We start from the raw sequence: 5,415 nt of genomic DNA, 5'->3' as shown, positions 1-5,415 counted from the left end.
ACCTTTGAGCAGTATTTAGACCATCCCCAATTGTATACGTCACACTGTAAAATCTATGATTCTGTCATAATGCTCGGAAGGAGTTCTAGCGTAGAAGCGGAAATTGTGATTGCCTCAATTTCATTCGCTTCCATTGAATTCAAACAGTTATATCACTGTGATAAGAAGCTGCGTGGTCGGCTATCTCAGTCGGAAGAGCATGAGTTTTTCAATATCAGGGTTGTGGCCACGTCGGGCGCAATTACTTTGAAACTTCACTGTTTTCCTGGGTGAAGGTGATTTCTCCGGTAGTGCCAATGCTCAGAACGAGTCTTTCTCCATAATGCTTTGTTAATATCATAGTTTATGTGTGAAAACTGATTCCATTTGTTGAAGAGGACTGATGTACGTAGAATGATGACACTTTAAAAGTGTCAAGTTCCACTCAAGGACTTGAACCAAAATGAGTGCTCAGAATCACAGAGTTAGATGAACCACTTCATCGTTGACTGATAGCTGCGGGCTCTCGTCAAACAGGATCCAGACAATAACAATTCGATGAGTGTCTTTTCCCAATAACTTAATTTGAACCCTACTTGTGACAATAAGTGGCTTTCTTTTCATTTCAAGGCTCTTGCTGTCTGTTATTACAATGTTCACTGGTGTAAACGGCGCATTGAATTCCAGTCCATTCCCCATGACCCACATGTTCCAGCCGCAGCATGGTGTCTGCTCCAGGTGAGGATCGCACTCACAACCTTGGCCGAGTGCCATGACTGCACCATAACTAGCGGACGATGACCCATTGCACAACAGGGCACATGACACTTAAGCAATTCAAGCTACTTCTTTTCACTCCCTGCTCCCTTCTCAGATGTTTCCACATCTAACAATTATTTTGTAACTGGAAATTCAGCCTGTTCCTTGAGCCACAGCTTTATGATCCACTTTAGGTGGATCCACCTGCACTGTAGGTGGCTCCATAGCTCAGTGGTTAGAGCACTGGTCTTGTAAACCAGGAGTCGTGAGTTCAATTCTCACTGGAGCCTATCTTTAAAATTTGGTTGAAGTTCTCAAGTTGATTGGTAAATTTAATTTTGTGGGAGAGACCGGAGAGAGATACAGACAGATCGGTAAGTTGAGGGGGCAACAGGCTAACCGGATGTGAGGGCAATATTTGAAAAGCTGCCAAAGTGTTTACGGTCAAAGAGACTTGAGTGTGTTTGTTCAAGGAACGCAGAAGGTGAACACGCAGATGCAGCAATCAATTTGCGCAGGTCAATGGCATTTTGGTCTTTTGTGAAGGGGTGTTTGACTAAAATGATAAAGGCGTATTACAGTTGTCCCCCGTTTAGTTGACAGAACATCTGGAATACAGTGGGCAGTTTTGGTCTCCACAGTTAAGAAATGGTTTACCTGCATTGGAGACGGCACAACAAAGTTCACCAGATTGGTCCATGGGATGAGGGGGTTGTCCTCTGCTGAGATGCTGAGTAAATTGGCCTGAAATCCCCTGGAGTTTAGAAGAATAAGAGGAGATCTCGTTGAAACGTACACAATTCTGTGTAGGATTGATATGGTAGATGCTGAGAGATTGTTACCGCTCGTCGTTCAATCGAAAACATGGGGGGCATTTTCTCAGGATAAGGCGCTGATCATTTAGGTCTGAGATGAGGAGAAATTACTTTAGATTGTGCATCCTTGGAATTCTCTGTCCCGAGAGTACTGGATTCTCCATCAGTAAGCAGGCTCTACTTAAACAAAAGATCCAGAGAGGGTAATATACTTTTGCAACTTTTAAACTTGTGCAGCGAAAAATGGGTTAATCATCCCAACGAACTGCGCCTCACATGCAGCGGAACACATCAAGATACGGACACTGTGGGTGACAGAGGGAGATGTCATGGTCAGAGGCTCAGTGATAGAACAAATAAGTGCAGATGAGTTGGTTCCCGTTGCATGGATGTGTCTGCAGTGGGTGGGATCACTCTGTTCACATGTATCCATAATGAATGGCCATTCTTTGTTTTGTAAGAACAAAACTAATTGAGAACAATTGTATTTCCTGTCGTGTGAATCTGAAGCTTGAACTAAATGACACCCTCGTTGTGGATATCTCATCAGCAACTTTGACATACGATTCTGTGGTGCGACGGGTTTGCTCGTCCTGCTGCTGCCTGAATGATGGAGAGGACAAGACTATCGGGGGATTGACTGCTCACCGCTCTCCCACCATTCATTCGCTCTCACATTCGGATTTTTCCCCGTGTGGATGAACTTTTTAAAATCTACACCATCTCTACCTTATTTCCCCTTCTCATAAAAGTTCAGTAACCTGAACCGGTCACGGTTTCTCCCGCTGCATACTGGACCTGAACCGCTGAAATTTCCAGCATTTTCTTCTTGTGAATGAAATCGAGAGGCGCTGAATCAATTCCCCTCTTTACAGTGTATCTGCCATTAATTTCCGCACAGCACTGGTCAGAATATTTGCTCTCAATGTGAAATTTTCTGGGTTGATTCCACATGGTGGATTTGCACTTAAATTATTTAGCTGACGTCGAAGTATTATCAGTGGAGTGTGAATTTCGAGGCCCAGAGACACAAGTACAAATCCCATCACAACAAAGGACTGAAATTGAAGGGAAAGCTACTCTCAGTAAGGAAGCTGTTGTTTAATTGTCTTCAAAATCAGCCGGGCCTTTACAGAGGGAAATCTGCCATCCCTCCCCAGCCTGGCTTACATTGGTCTCCAGACCCACTGCAATGTGATTGACTATCAACTGCCCTCTGAAATGGCCGACAAAACCAGGCAGTTCAAGGGCAAACAGGAAGAGCCAATAATTGCTAGCCTCGACAGCGAAACCCACGTTCCAAAAAGTAATATTTTCTGAAATTACCAATACGAATTTTAGTTCATTTCTCAGCAATCGGGCTAACATATACTACTAATCCTTTGTTTTAAAAGTCTGTGCTTTACTTATTCATATAGGTCCGGTCGAGTCAGGAAAAAAAACCTGATCCACTGTGACCCAAAATAAGAGATTACAGATGCTGAAAATCCGAAATCAGAACAGAAAATGTTGGAAACACTCAGCTGGTCAAACAGATTTTATGCGGAGGGAAATATTTCCATTCGTTGACATTTACACCCAAACTGGAATAATATGGAGACTTAATAGTTTCCAAAAACCTAGGCGAGAGAAATCCAGAACTCCCTCTGAGCGTTATCCAGGACAAAATGAATATGTTTCTTGTGTGTGAATTGTGTTCATTAGCTCACCGAAGTGTGTATTCTGTTTATTGGAGGGGAAGGATTTGAGATTTTTCAGTGTGCTGCATAAATGATCTGAGTGAACAAACAGAGAAGCAAAATATTCCCAGAGCAGAGCGAGCTGATTCCTACAGAATGACACTTCCACATTCTATCCCTTTATTTGTTCCATTGACGCCTTATTCTGTTTTTCCCCATCATCCCATTTGTTACTTAATCTCTTCTGCCATCCATTCTTTTCCAGGTTCCCTTTTGACCTTTCATCCCGATCTGCTGAATATTTTCAGTATGTATTGAATGTAAAGTCAAGAGACATTGTGAAAAATGTGTATCTACGAGAATAAATATAATGTCGTCACCAATATATTGAAAGCACACTTCGGTCGCAAGCACACATCGAACAAACCTGAATAAGTGCAATGATGATTCAACGTATCATGGGCTTGAAGCAGCATAAGGGGGTATAGCTCAGTGGTAGAGCATTTGACTGCAGATCAAGAGGTCTCTGGTTCAAATCCAGATGCTCCCTATGCTGTTTGATGCCATGCCAACTTAAATGCAATAGCTTAAAAAATGCTTATTATAACCTCTGGTGCAGATATTGTCTGGGAAACACTGTGATACATCATCTGCTCCTTGAACGGAAAGCCAATTGTAATTTTCTTTTTTTGTGTTAAATCTGCATTTGCTGCTGCTCGTCTACATCAGTGAAAACAGCTCCTTCCTATTTATCTGTTGTCCCGTCCCAAACCACATATTCATAATTTTCAGCAGGTCCATTAAGTCTCCATTTCAATAGTGTTAACAATTCAATTTTTAACGGATATTGCGACATGAAATTCGTAAGTTATACCTTTGAGCAGTATTTAGACCATCCCCGATTGTATACGTCACACTGTAAAATCTATGATCCTGTCATTATGCTCGGAAGGAGTTCTAGCTTCAAAACGGAAACTGTGATTGCGTCAATTACTTTCGATTCCATTGAATTCAAGCCGTTATTTCACTGTTATAAGAAGCTGCGTGGTCGGCTATCTCAGTCAGAAGAGCATGAGTGTTTAAATGTCAGGTTTGCGGACACGTCGGGCGCAATTACTTTGAAACTTCATTGTTTTCCTGGTTGAAGGTTATTTCTCCGGTAGTGCCAATGCTCAGAACGAGTCTTTCTCCATCATGCTTTGTTAATATCATAGTTTATGTGTGAAAACTGATTCCATTTGTAGATGAGGACTGATGTACATAGAATGATGACACTTTAAAAGTGCCAAGTTCCACTCAAGGACTTGAACCAAATGAATGCTCAGAATCACAGAGTTAGATGAACCACTTCATCGTAGACTGATAGCTGCGGGTTCTCGTCCAAGGGGATCCAGACAATAACAATCCAATGGTAAAATCTAGGCGAGAGAAATCCAGAACTCTCTCTGAACGTTTGCCAGAACGAAATGAATATATTCCGGTGTGAATTGTGTTTGTTTGCTCACCGAAGTGTGTATTCTGTTTATTGGAGGGGAAGGATTTGAGATTTTTCAGTGTGCTGCATAAGTGGTCTGAGTGAACAAACAGAGAAGCAAAATATTCCCAGAGCAGAGCGAGCTGATTCCTCCAGAATGACACTTCCACATTCTATCCCTTTATTTGTTCCATTGATGCCTTATTCTGTTTTTCCCCATCATCCCATTTGTTACTTAATCTCTTCTGCCGTCCATTCATTTGCAGTTTCCATTTTTTTTTATATAAATGTTTTTTTATTGAGTTTTCATATTTATATATTTTTTTTATAAATGTTTTTTTATTGAGTTTTCATATTTTATATATGACAAATTACAAGTTATTAGAGAGAGAGAAAAAAAAAGGAAAACACAAAAATTTTTTACATGAATATTTACAGGTAAGCATCTTCATAACAATAATTATCCAGCCTTTAGCCAGCATACATATTTACATTCCCCAATATGGCCGAGGCACAACGTTTATAGGCATTTATTTATAGTTTGGTTTTGGGCCTTGGCTTGCCATCAAACCCCCATACCGAGCCCGTAGCCCCCCCCCCCCCCCCCCCCCCCCCTCCCCCGGCTACCTTCCCCCGATTCCCGCCCATTTTCCCCTGGTTCTTGGCCACCCGACTATTCTTCCTCATGTACGTTGGCCACAAACAGGTC

The 5,415-nt window shown here is 41.8% G+C and overlaps 2 non-coding genes across 2 annotated transcripts; both read left to right on the top strand.

Annotated features, from left to right (window-relative positions):
* Positions 1 to 955: 955 nt before the first annotated feature.
* On the top strand, positions 956 to 1,028 carry trnat-ugu. Its single transcript has one exon. It is a non-coding gene; the product is annotated as a tRNA-Thr (tRNA).
* A 2,682-nt stretch (positions 1,029 to 3,710) lies between these two features.
* trnac-gca lies at positions 3,711 to 3,782 on the top strand. The gene has a single exon. It is a non-coding gene; the product is annotated as a tRNA-Cys (tRNA).
* Positions 3,783 to 5,415: the final 1,633 nt, after the last annotated feature.

The sequence above is a fragment of the Scyliorhinus canicula genome, chromosome 17, assembly GCF_902713615.1.
Source record: "Scyliorhinus canicula chromosome 17, sScyCan1.1, whole genome shotgun sequence".
Lineage (NCBI taxonomy): Eukaryota > Metazoa > Chordata > Chondrichthyes > Carcharhiniformes > Scyliorhinidae > Scyliorhinus > Scyliorhinus canicula.
This window is presented reverse-complemented; position numbering and strand designations above follow the sequence as displayed.